The sequence below is a fragment of the Piliocolobus tephrosceles genome, chromosome 4 (assembly GCF_002776525.5).
Source record: "Piliocolobus tephrosceles isolate RC106 chromosome 4, ASM277652v3, whole genome shotgun sequence".
Lineage (NCBI taxonomy): Eukaryota > Metazoa > Chordata > Mammalia > Primates > Cercopithecidae > Piliocolobus > Piliocolobus tephrosceles.
The window spans coordinates 126,058,311-126,071,257 of record NC_045437.1 but is presented as its reverse complement, the minus strand read 5'-3'; the positions used below and the strand labels follow the sequence as shown (position 1 = coordinate 126,071,257).

The following is a 12,947-nucleotide window of genomic DNA, read 5'->3' as shown; positions in this document are numbered from 1 at the left end:
TCTCAGGGAATATTGAGTGAATAAAGCGAAGGCCATCCTGAATAGAATTCACTGTAACAATGGCAATTAGATTTTATCTCATAGGTCATATATTACAACTGGTGGAAGCTGCCTGTATTGAAGATCATTTCTGGGCCCAGTCTGAGTTCAGCATGCAAGAATGTCATAATCAATTACAAAAATTGTGGCAATGGATGCAGGAGAATACTATCTCTGATTTAAGGCTCTTAGAACCCACCATTTCTATATAAATGGAAGAATCCTAATGTTTTTCCAAACATTTATTTTGGCAGGTACTACATTGACTATGTGCCAAACTCCAAACTTAGGTGCTGAACAAATATAACAGTAGCAAAGGCAATGATGGCACCTAAGAAGATTAAGCTTCCAATAGGAAATAGTCATTAAATATTTTCACAAATAATTATATAATTACAATTGTGATTATCATCATGAAGATCAATTATCAGGTGCTATGTCTTTGCAAAGGAAACTGTCCTGATAAATTGGGTCAAGAAAACTGCCCTGGCTAAGTGATCTGTAAGCTGCCACTGGAACAATTCCTCTCCCTAGGTGGGATATAGGGAAATCAGTGCTCCTTGATATCTGTTGGATGTTTCAAGTTTTGAGAGTCTCACATTTCTCCTTATTAATACAGCTTTCTCACAATTAGTTAAAACATCTTAGAGAAGTGGACAAAAGAAGAGCATATTTTCTTAAATTAGTAGTTCTCATTAGTGTGGGCCCTGGACCAGCAACATCATCCTTCCCTGGAAAATTGTTAGGAATGCATGTTCTTGGATCCTGCATCACACCTACTGAATCAGAAGTTCCAGAGTTGGAACATAGCAAAGATGTGTTTTAGCAGGCCCTCCTGGTGATTCTAATGCACAGTAATGTTTGATAACCACTGCCCTGAATTAAATGCACACTTTCAAGCAGAGGAGGTTTTCAGGAAAAGGGAGAAGTTTCTTTTAAAGAGTTTCTTTCTCAGTAACAACAACAACAAAAAACTTATAGATATAAATTAAATTCCTCACTGAACGCTTAGAAGGTACAAAGAGTTTGGTGTCAAGACATTTCGATATTTGGATATTCTAAAAAGAGTCATAAAAATTTGTTGGTGTCTGGTGGTCCATTTACTTCTTGTAGGATCCTAGAAAATACGATTGGTGTTTATGAAAAATTGGCTCATCGTGACTGCTGTCTGTAAGATAAAATAGGCTTTTTCCTCCCCAAGCTGTAGTATATTTGTATATGCTCGCTTTCACAAGAGTCTCAATGAAGATTAAAGAACAAACATATTTGAAGAACTTCTGTCACAGTGGAATAGAATGAATCACCATGGTGCCCTGGACTGAGCTTCCAAAATGCTTTGGTCAAATGGCAAACTAAGACAAAAAAAAATTACAAATATCTTACAATTTACAATTATAAATAGAGGAGACAGTGAAAACTCCTGAAAATATCTTTTCAGCTTGGAAAGCTGTACTTTAGGAAATCTACTGTACTTTAGGAATATAGAAAGAGAGATTTCTGTTTTTACTACAGTACATTGGTCCAACCGAAGGTGCAGTTTATGAGTAGAAAATTCTGGTGTCCAGAAAATCTGTGAGAGTTGCAACTATTAAAGACATCATGTTATAGTTACCCTTGGATTATCAATGTCATCTAAACCTTTGCTACTCAACGCAGCATCAGCATCACCAGGAAGCTTGTTAAAAATGTAGAATCTCAAACCCCACCTCACATCCACTAAATCACAATCTGTGGATTACCATGATCTGCCAGTGTATCAGTTCACTCTCAGGCTGCTAATAAAGACATACCTAAGACTGGGTAATTTATAAAAGACAGAAGTTTAATGGACTCCCAGTTACACGACTCCCAGTTACACATGGCTGGGGAGGCCTCACGGTCATGGTGGAAGACGAAGAAAGAGCAGGGGACATCTTACCTGACAGCAGGCAGGAGAGAGTGTGTGCAGGGAAACTCCCCTTTATAAAACCATCGGATCTCATGAGATTTATTTACTGTCACAAGAACAGCACAGGAAAGACCTGCCCCCATGATTCAGTTACTTCCCACCTGGTCCCTCCTCCAACAGGTGGGAATTATGGAGGCTACAATTCAAGAGGAGATTTGGGTGGAGACACAGCCAAACCATATCAGCCAGTTATGCAGATGCCCATTAAAGTTTTAGAAGTACTGATGAATTTACATCATCTAAGTTTGAGCAGTACTGACAGACTTACATCATTCTTGAGTTGATGCCAGATTTCCATCACATATAGGAAAATTTTCCTGTTGGTAATTTTCCTGTATGGAATGCTGGTGTCAACTCAAAAATCTGTTACTGCATGCTAATCTAAAAATGGTTAATTGCAAATACTGGCAATAGAAGATATCCTGAGTTTCAACATAAAATAATGAAGAAAAATTTTAAAAAGTCAAATCGATATATAAATAAAGGTATTTGAAAATTGTTTATTGAGGAAGAGTAAGTGAAAACCAATTGGTCTATAATGTTGCAATTGCTCAGTGATAAGGGCTATTTTATATGACACTTCTCAAGAGATTCCATTAGAGCAGAAGTCAAAACAAATCCCTTTTGCTAAAAGGAAAAGCCTTAGTGGAAGATAAAAGATAATTAATTATACCTGAAATCTGCACAATGAACTGAGAGCAATATACCATTGAAAACCAAAGGATTATTGCAGCCTATTAACGGTAAGAATGTCTACTGTACTAGAAAAAAAAACTTAATTTTTATAGTTTATGAGTATGTTAATTCCCCAAACAGATACTTGGGCGATATTTATGGTAACTCTGGAAAATTTTCCCTCTCTTTAAACACTGGAATTTGCATTTTCTAATATTGCATACATGGTAAAACATTGTCATGGAGGGAGTAAGTTATTCAGAAGTAGATTTCCCCTACAATAATATCAACACTTGCATTTCCAAGCTCATTGATTTTTTTTTTTTTTTTTTTTTTTTTTTTTTTACCTTAATGAGTACTGGAATTAGTAGAGTACAAAAAGCCCTATATCGGTTGAAAATCTTCTCACAACTCAATTTAATTTAATTTGAAAATAGCTGTTTTACTGTCTCTCAAACTAAATTTAAGAAATCAAACAGAGCATTAACATGTTAATTAATAAGAGGTTCAGTGGGAAGGTAGGAAATGATTAGTTGCATTACGATTCCTTCAGAATTTCTCTAGGAAACTCATTAAAGGGCTCTTCAGAAGTGCTTTCCTGAAAAGATGACAAACACATGGCATATGTTCTCCAGGAATCTCGAGGTGCATGTAAAGCCTGTGTCTGGCTTCTCTCCACAGTGTGGAGACTCACAGCTGTGTTCAAAAGGGGACACTCACCACAGTGGCATTTAATGAGTGACGCACAGCATGTCCTAGGTCAGACGTATGCACCAATTTGGAAGGCAAGAGGTCAAACTCAATGTTTCCAATGCAAAGGGGAGCAGTTTTCTTTGAGTTGGTCAAGGAAGACATATTCTATGTTTTTCTTCTAGGAATCAGAGATGAGATGAAGAATTCCCTAAGTAACCTACATTTTATAGCTCTTTACATTTAAATTTTCATAAATATTAACTCATTTGATCTGAGCCACTCTGATAATTAGTTTGGTGGGCATAATTCCCAGAGGAAGCAAAGTATTGTTAAACTCACTTTAGGTGCCCTGTTGCAGGTGGTCAATAAGCTTCAGGTTCTGTCTCTGCCTCATTACCTTTCTTTCTACATTGAAGCAGACAGGTTTCCAAAAAGTATTTTAGATGCTTAAATGAATATGTACAATTTCAGATAAAATATGATTTAGATATCAGGATTAAAAAGGTAGAGGTTATGAAATTAGTACTGATCATACAAAGTCTTATATTCTTGTAGAGGTAAACCCCAGGGTTGGATCTCACCCTGTGCCAGCCAGTGGAAGAACAAAACCAAATGTCCTTTTAGCAGTGGTTCTCCAAAATATGGTTCCCAACCCATAGTATCAGCATCACTTTGGAACTTGTCAGAAATGCACATGTTGGGGCTCCACTCCAGACCTACTGAGTTCGAAACTCTGGATGTGGGGACTCATCCTCTCTGATTTAACAAGTCCTGCAGGTTATCTGATACACGCTCAAATTTGAGAACTACTGTATTATGGAATTAGCCATAAGAGAAAAGTTGAATAGTTGCTAATGAGAGGATTATCTACATGAGATGGGGTCTTTTAGATTTTGTTCTCCTTTGAGTTTCTACCACAGAAACCATCATATAGCACACATGATATAATTTCTTGAATCAATACACCATTCCTCAAAATATGTTTCAAAAGTTCTTTTAGAGTATGTAGTGTTTAATGTAGCAAACAAATTTTTAATAATAAACAGAGCGGCACAGTTCACAGGATTTTTATAATAATGATAAATGGAGTCATGACTTAAACTAATTGCATGAATAGCCAGTACTACATAAGCTAGAATGGCTGTTGTTAAACTCAGCTATTCAGACCTGGCCTGATCATCAGAATTACCTGGAGTGGTCCAATAATTCTGATACCTTCAGTAGGTCTAAAGCAGGACCCAGAAATTGGAATTTTAAAATGATTCTCTCTAAATCCTTATATGGGCATATATGTATATAAACACATACACTCCCATATACCTATATAACTGTTTTCAAGAATTGTGTTACTGTTTCAATTAAACATATAATTAAATATACACACACATTTTATTGGAAAATTGGCACTTGCTCATTTGAAAACAAGCACAGAAATTTATAAAAGTGAAACTCCCTCTGTCACATCTCACTCTGAGGAAGAACCACAATTTATAGTCCGGTAGCTTTTTCTGAGCACAAATTTTTATCTGTGTTAACTCAAATTATATGTTTTTTTTTTTTTAACTGAAAAAGGATAAGAATTATTCCACTGTCTTTCAACTTGCAGTTTTTATTTAATGTATTTTGGACAACATTGCATGCTGATAGAAAGAGGGCTAATTTATTTGTTTTAATGACTACACAATATTCTAAAATATAAATATATTTAGTCATTTCTCTGTGGACAGTGAAAACTACAAATAATATTATAATAAATATCATTTAGAATTTTTTACTGGAGAAATTTTAGAAATGGAATTCGGAAGTGAAGGAAAGAAGTATGCACATTTAATTTAAAAATAAAATGAATTGAATGTAAATGATTTTAAGTGAAGGTATATTAATGAGAACAACTCAGAAAATAAATGACCTAAGAACCACAATGTTTGTGCAACTGGCCCAGGAGGGTAAAAGGAGGGTAAGTTTTCTGGAGGTTGATCATGAATGATTTCCTCCCATGTCCCTCATACCCATGCTGTGAGCAGCTGTGTTCCGGAATCTACCTGCATAACCTTAGTTAACATCCAAAATCCCCATTCAACATAAATGTAAAGGTAGGATGCTTACATTTATTTTGAGATAACAAAATTTTTACACAATAAGTTTAATAACATCTTAAGTTGACTCTTCTATTTTCTATTTGTGTATAACAAGACAGCAAAAAACAATGAAAGAGAAAAGCAGAAATAGAATCTGGCAGTCCTTGAGAAGCAAGAAACTAGATTACTCTAGTTATTTCACCCAACATTTTCACAATTTGATTTATAAAATTTCTTCTTACATCTTAATACTACTATGTGTTTTGTGATTTCTTCTGTAAATTTAATAAACATTAGTTATGTTCATAACTTTGTGTTACTTTATAGATTTAAACTTACTGTAATAATTCATTTTTAATGAAACACAGAATCTTCAATGTCTTTGTGTAGGGTAGTTTAGACAGTCAATTTAGAATTAATTTTAGTGTACCTTTTTGTGTTCTTCTTAAAAAGTCAGTAATTGATATGTTCTTTTATTCTTTTAACCATGCTTTAGATAATTTTTTCAATTTGATTATCTCTATCAATTAGAGAGACACATATACAGTTACAAAGACTGGCAGAATTTGATCATAAATATTTATGCCTCACTTTTACAACTATAGATAATACTAATAATAAGACATGGCTTTTCTCAAAGTTTTGAGACTGAGCTAGAAAAATGTCTACAAGATAGAGATAAAGTAAATTGATTACACACATCTATGGTGTTATGAGATTATGTAAATAAATTCCTTTAATTTTTAAGCACTTACATAGTACTTATTCTGTGTCATGCTCTTTCAAAAGAGATTAGTCAATGTATTCCTCCTAACAATGCCATAAAATAGATGCTATTATTAATCCCACTTCATTAATGGGAAAACAAAGAAAAGATGTTAAGAACATTGTTGTTGAGCAAATAATAAATCTTGATATTTTAAAAGTATGCTAGAAAAAAAAATTCTCAGCAGATTACCTAAATGGTTAAAGGGATAAGAAATAGGGAGGAAGGAAGAAACCCCAAAGAAATTAGGGCAATTTTGCCCAGGAAAAAATGTGATAATCTATATAAAAAGGCATAGCACAGAATAATAAGATCCAATGAATGGCTTAATGAGCCACAATCGCAGCATAATCCCATAGTTTGAGGGACGATGTATAAAGATGACTTGGTTAGAATCAACAATGTTTAAAAAAAAAAAAGGTTTCTTTTAGCTCCATGTTTTAGGAATGGTTTACATGTAATAAACTCGATTAGCCCTTGTTGCAAAACACATTTGTTTTCCACCTTCTTCGGGGATGCCATGACATCAACTGCAAAACATATAATGCAAATTTAGGATACAAACAAAATACTTCTTTTTGACAAATTTAATTTCTCAGGTTTATATAAGTAGGAAAACCAGAAAGAGCTGACTTCTCTGCCATTATCTTTCATCCACATGTTAGAAAGCTTTGTCCATTTTGCTAAGGAAGTTTCAGCCATCTATCCTCTGAAAGTATGAAATTACTGAGTTCAAAGTGGAGAACAGTGTTCAAAGCAAACATCATGGTATTAACCATTTTCTACCTAATAAGCTGGAACATAGTTCAAGTTTGAGGTTTACCTAGTTTGGAAGGTGTTTATCAGTATCTTGAAGTTTTAAAATAAAATATTTCCCCACAAACTGATAAGCTTTCCATTTATAAACAGCCCAGTAAGATAGGCTGCTCTTCAGTGTTTATCCAAACTGGCAATTTTGGTGTAAAACTTTCACTTGCCACGAATGACTGGATTAAGGACAGGTTTAAAACCTGCTTTCTCCAGAAACTGTAATTGGCTCAAATGGAACAATTTGATGCTATCTTATCGAGAGGGAAACATCAGAAATTAGGCCTAAGCGGAAAAGACAAGTGAGTATGTGGGCAAATAGAAGGCTTCTGAAAACCTTGCCTTGTATGACCTGTATTGGTAAATAGTATGCCACACTCCAAAAAAGGAGGACATGGGTTTCATTATTTTACACAGATGCAAAATTATGAACACCAATCATGGAAAACTTTCAAGTATTAGACAGTAAATTAGTGTCTTTCATGTTTTGACCAAGCAGCACAACATGATGCAGCTGATCACTCTCCTCCTTGAAACTCCTCCTTCACCTACCTTCCAAGGCATCACATGCTCCCAGACCTCACTGGCACTACCTTCTTCATCTCCTGGGCTGATCACTCCTGATTCCCCCAAATTCTGCAGGTTGGAGTTCCCCAGCCCTCAGTCTTCTTATCTTTCCTCTTATAAACCATGCTGGTTTCTTTAGCTTAGAACCAGTCACGCTAATATTAAAAGTATTCTAGTTTCTGCCTTTTGTTTTACCATGATTTCAGAAATGTATATGAAACTTAGTTAACTTGCCTTATGTATTAGGAGACATGAAACCTTTAGTAGATAACACTTTAGACAATCAACGAATTATAATTTCAAATAATTTATTATCCAGATTATCATATATCACCCTCTGTGCTAGACACATAACATACATTATTTTATTTAACATCACAGCAGTCTTTTAGGTAGTGAATGTTGTCCCCATTTAACCGATGAGCAGTCGTTCCAAGGTCACGTACCCAGGCATACAACAGTAGATGACATTTGAGTGCTTACTCTGTGCTCTCTGCTACCTTAGCTTCCTAACTTTCCCAATCATCCTATTAGGTAGCTGGTATTATTTTACAAGTGAGAAAACTGATTTAGAAGGATGGCAACACTAATAGGTAGACTATTTACAGTTTAATTTTTTAAACTCTAAATTTACTGTCTCTTCATGTCAGCACAGTATCTTCTGGAGAGGGAAAGAAGAAACAATGTCTAGACAAGGTGCTGGAAAGACCCCGGGAAGACATAGGTGAGCTAAGAAAGCAGTAGAAACTGGGTAATTAAAAGTCAACATAATGGCTAGAAACTTGGCCAAGGAGATATAAAAAGAAAGAAAAACCAAAAGAGAGACTGTGTAGATGAACTTTGTCTGTTTACAATTTTTGTCTAAGGCCACATCTGCAGGCTGCTCCCACCACATGTTATCTAAGTTGTTAATGTACCAATACTAATAGCTACTGAAATTCTTTCATAAAAATGAAAATCATTTCCCTTTTGATTTGCTAGTTTTTCCTCTTGGTAAAGAAAGATTCATTTTTTAGTAATAACTGACCTGCCCTAAGGGTTCAACACTTTCCTCTGATCGCAAATCTTGTGCTAGGTCTTTAGGTTACAATTCATGAAACTAAAAAATAAACACAAAAAGATTTCTCTTACTGTGGTTTCTGCTTTTCTCTTTTAAAGATATATTTTTAAGATCTAATAATGTTAACATGATGAGCTTAGCTAACTCAATAAAATTGATTCTAAAAATTGTACACTGAAATTATCTTTTAGACATCTAAGGAAGCTCATGTTCTAATTTCTTCATTTAGTCATTTTATTAGTCCACTCTCACGTTGCTATAAAGAACTACCCGAGACTGGGTAATTTATAAAGGAAGAGGTTTCAACGACTCACAGCTCTGTATGGCTGAGGAGGCCTCAGGAAACTTACAATCATAGTGGAAGGGGAAGCAGGCACATCTTACATGGCAGTGTAGGGGGCTGAGAGAGAGAGAGAGAGAGAGAGAGATTGAGAGAGAAGCGAAGGGGAAACAGCCCCTTATGAAACCATTAGATCTCAGGAGAATGCACTCACTCTCAGGAGAACAGCATGGGGGAAACTGCTGCCAAGATTCAATCACCTGCTTTCCTCAACACACAGGCATTACAGGGCCTTCACTCGACACATGAGGATTACAATTTGAGATGAGATTTGTGTGGGGACACAGAACCAAAGCATATCAGTTGTTAAATGTTTATCAGACACCTATATGACAGACTCTGAACTAGATACAAAGATTTTCAGCATCTTATTTCCTGGTTTAGAAGTTCATGGCCAAACCATAAAGGGCACAGATAAATAAGAAACTCTGAACCAATATAACACACACACACACACAAAAGGAAAACTAACAGAAAAACATAAGGAAATTTATAATTTCTCATGAAATGAAGTCCAGGGTAATAAGTTTAAATGCTGGTTGAATCAGCAGTTACAAGATATTGCTCATTAGCAGGCCAACAGACTTCAACACTCATGCTTGGAAATAAACTTGACTGGTGGGGTGAGACAACAGCTCTGCTAGGTGAAAGGAAAATGATGGTTGAGAGACAGGACACAGATTGTAGCCAACTGGTCACAAGCAGTCAAAGACTTTGAGTGAGTCACTAGTTTTCACAGAAAAGATAGATATGACTCTTCAATTCAAAAGGCCTGTTAGGGGACCTCAGATAAGAGAGTGGCTACTGTCCAAGAGATCATTCAGGCAGACTTTGTAGAGCAGAAAGAATACAGGACCGGGAAAAGACTCATTTAGGACATTAATATATAAGGGGCAAATCAACAGGAGATGGATGTGAAGTAAAAGGCTATGAGACAACTGGAGGTATAAGGGGTAAATCAGGAAGAAACACTGCCCTTGAAGGTAGAGAGCACTGCTTCAAAAAGGAAGAAGTGCTCAGCATTGTTTGAAAAATTGTTTAGATAGTAAGAAGATGTAAATAAATGAATAAACCACTGGATTTGTCAGTCAGAAGGCCAGAGTTGAACTGTTTGCAAGGCCGGAGGTCATAGCAGTGACAGCAGGGCCTCTAGAGCTAGAGTTCTTGAATTAAAACGCTGGCACCACCACTCACTGTGTTACCCGAGGCAAATGATTTAATCTTTCTGTGCCTTGTTTTTAGCATCTATAAAATAGATATAATGTAGTACTTCAAAAGATTATTGTGAAAATTAAGACAATATTATTAAAGCTCTTAAGACACCGATCTAAGACTTACTGGTTGTCAGGGTTCGATAATACAGTATATATTTAATGTAGAATAATGGTAGCAGAAACCAATTGGTAGTGAATTGAAAAGTGAGTAAGATATGGAATAGGAGAACAGTGGAGCTTCAAGAAGTTTTTCAGTGAAGGGTAAGGAAGAAAAGACAGCAGTCTGATGAGAGAGAGGCTTACAAGAAGTATGAGCTTTTGTTGTTTTTGTTTATTAAGGATGACAAAGATTTGGTCATTAAAAAAATATCCTAGCCCTCCACAGGCTCACGCCCAAACCCCTGCTCGTGGAAGAGGCCCCTGCTAGAACATGGACCCTTCCATGCCTAAGTGACTGGGTTGCCCACTGGACAGAGGGCTAAGATCATTGTGGGGTGCTTGGACATGTGAGTGGAGATGTCAGGCAAGGACAGAATTCTGGGGGGAAGACATGGATTACCAAGAGTATAACCCAGAAATTCATACGCACATGAGCTGAAGCTTCAAGCCTCCAGGCACAAGTCCCATCCTCCCATTGGATATCTTACGAAATAGTTTCAAAGATAAAAGTGTTAAGAATCTCAAGACAGCCACCACAGAGCATGGAACCCCAAATATTGGGCCTTTCTCAATAGAAGGCCCTTTGCTACTGCTTTGGTGCCATGGCTGTGAAGCCTGCCTGCTCTGGCAGATAAGTATATTAATCACCTTCCTCCCTTTCTCTATTGCTGCCATAAATAAAGTGGCAACCAGCTCTCTACTGAGCCAGTAGTACCACAGTGTGCTTCGTAGGGGGCCTCTCACTCACACCTTTACTGGGTACCAAGTGGGTCCGGTCATGAAGACTGCAAGACCTTGAAGGTTGCCTTTTATCCTTGGGTTGGGGCAATGGCTTCCTTGGAATGGGAGACTGATTTTCCTGCCCCCAGCCGGGGACCCACATTTTTATTTTGAACTGGGCTCTGAAAATTCTGTAACTGACCCCATGTTAAAGGCTAGGCAAGGGAAATGAACATTAGCTTTTCAAAACCATGGGAAAACCTCTTATGATGGAATAGAGGTGGCAAAGAAGTAAGCTCACATGTTCATGCCTAAGGTATGCAGGGGCATTTTGCCAGTGAGGTAGGGTTTTAATATTCTTGTCTTAATCCATTCATGCTGCTATGGCAACATACCTGAGACTAGATAACGTATAAAGAACAGAAATTTATTTCTCACAGTTCTGGAATCTTGTAGTCCAAGATCAAGGTCCTGGCAGGTTTGACATCTGGTGAGAGCCCAAGTCTCCATTTCCATGATAGTGCTTTGCTGAGGCATCGTCCAGAGGGGAGGAATGTTATATCCTCACATGGCAGAAGAGATGAAAGAGGCAAAAACAGCACCAAACTCCCTCTGTTAAGCCCTTTTTAAATGGCCTTAATGCAGGAATGAGGCTAGAGCCCTCATGACCTAAGCATCTCACAAAGTCCCCAGCTCCCACCACTACTGCATTGGAGATTATAGTTTGGTGGACACAATCAGACTATAACAATTATTTCACTTAAAAAATGAAGACAAAACAAATATGACATAAGTAATAGAACATGAAAGCATTTATTTAATAAATAATTTCAACTAAATCTCTTAGGAGCTTGCAGTGTATGTATTCATCATATTGACTTTTGACTTTGTGTGGTATGGGCAGGCCTCTACCTCATTGTTTTTTCAGTGTCTTACCGTAGCTAATGAATTGCCAAAGTACCTTTCCAATGTATCAGCTTTCATTCACTCATTCATTTACTCCACAAATTATTGAGTTTCTGTATATGCAAATATCATGAATAAAGAGATTTTTTCAAAACCAAGATTATTATTTCTAAATGCCTGAAAATATGTAAACCAATGCTTACAAAATAATATGGTAGGAGCAGAAAATTCCAGTATGCCATGAAACTAGAGAGGAGTATTTCTAACCCACATGGGAGAATACAAAACTTGGTCCTGGAAAAGACAGTGATTAATGGAGCTCTTAGACTTCACAGGATGAAATAGCAAATAGTTGTGCATAGACAAGAAGGAAGAACATTTCCAGTAGAAAGAACTACATGTACAAAAGAAAATGGCATGTTCAGAATGTTGCAAAAAGTCTGGATTACAGGAAGGGTAGGTTCCATGCAGCAGAACAGTCGCAGGTAAGTTCAGAAAGGGAGGAAGGCAGCAGAATACAAGAGGCTTTATATATCCTCCATGTATATATATAAAGACTTTATTTTTTTAGAGCAGTTTAAGCTTCACAGCCAAATTAAGAGAAAGATATGGAAGATTTCCCATCTACCCCCTGCTCTACATATGCATAGCCTCCTTCACTATCAGAATTCACCACCAGATTGATACATTTTTTACAACTGATGAACCTACATTGACCATCCTTATCACCCAAAGTCCATAGCTTACATAAGGGTTCCCTTGGTGTTGCACACTCTATGGATTTGGACAAATGTATTATGACATATACAAGTCATGACAGTATTATACAGAGTATTTCACTGTCCTAAAAACCTTCTGTGCTGTCCTGAATATTTTCATAAGTCCTTTTCGATCTCCTTGGCACATAAAGCCTGTCATCACATGCTGGCAGAAAAATTATAAATGGAAATATTTTTCTGGGTAATGTATAGGCTG

At 36.6% G+C, this 12,947-nt stretch overlaps 1 long non-coding RNA gene across 1 annotated transcript in view; it reads left to right on the top strand.

The window, feature by feature from the left end:
- The window catches only part of LOC111547152, a 64,415-nt gene that overhangs the window by 8,928 nt on the left and 42,540 nt on the right, over positions 1-12,947 (top strand). The window contains exon 2 of the long non-coding RNA XR_002733038.1: positions 8,229-8,297. This is a non-coding gene — a long non-coding RNA (uncharacterized LOC111547152). The remainder of the gene's footprint in view (positions 1-8,228; positions 8,298-12,947) is intronic.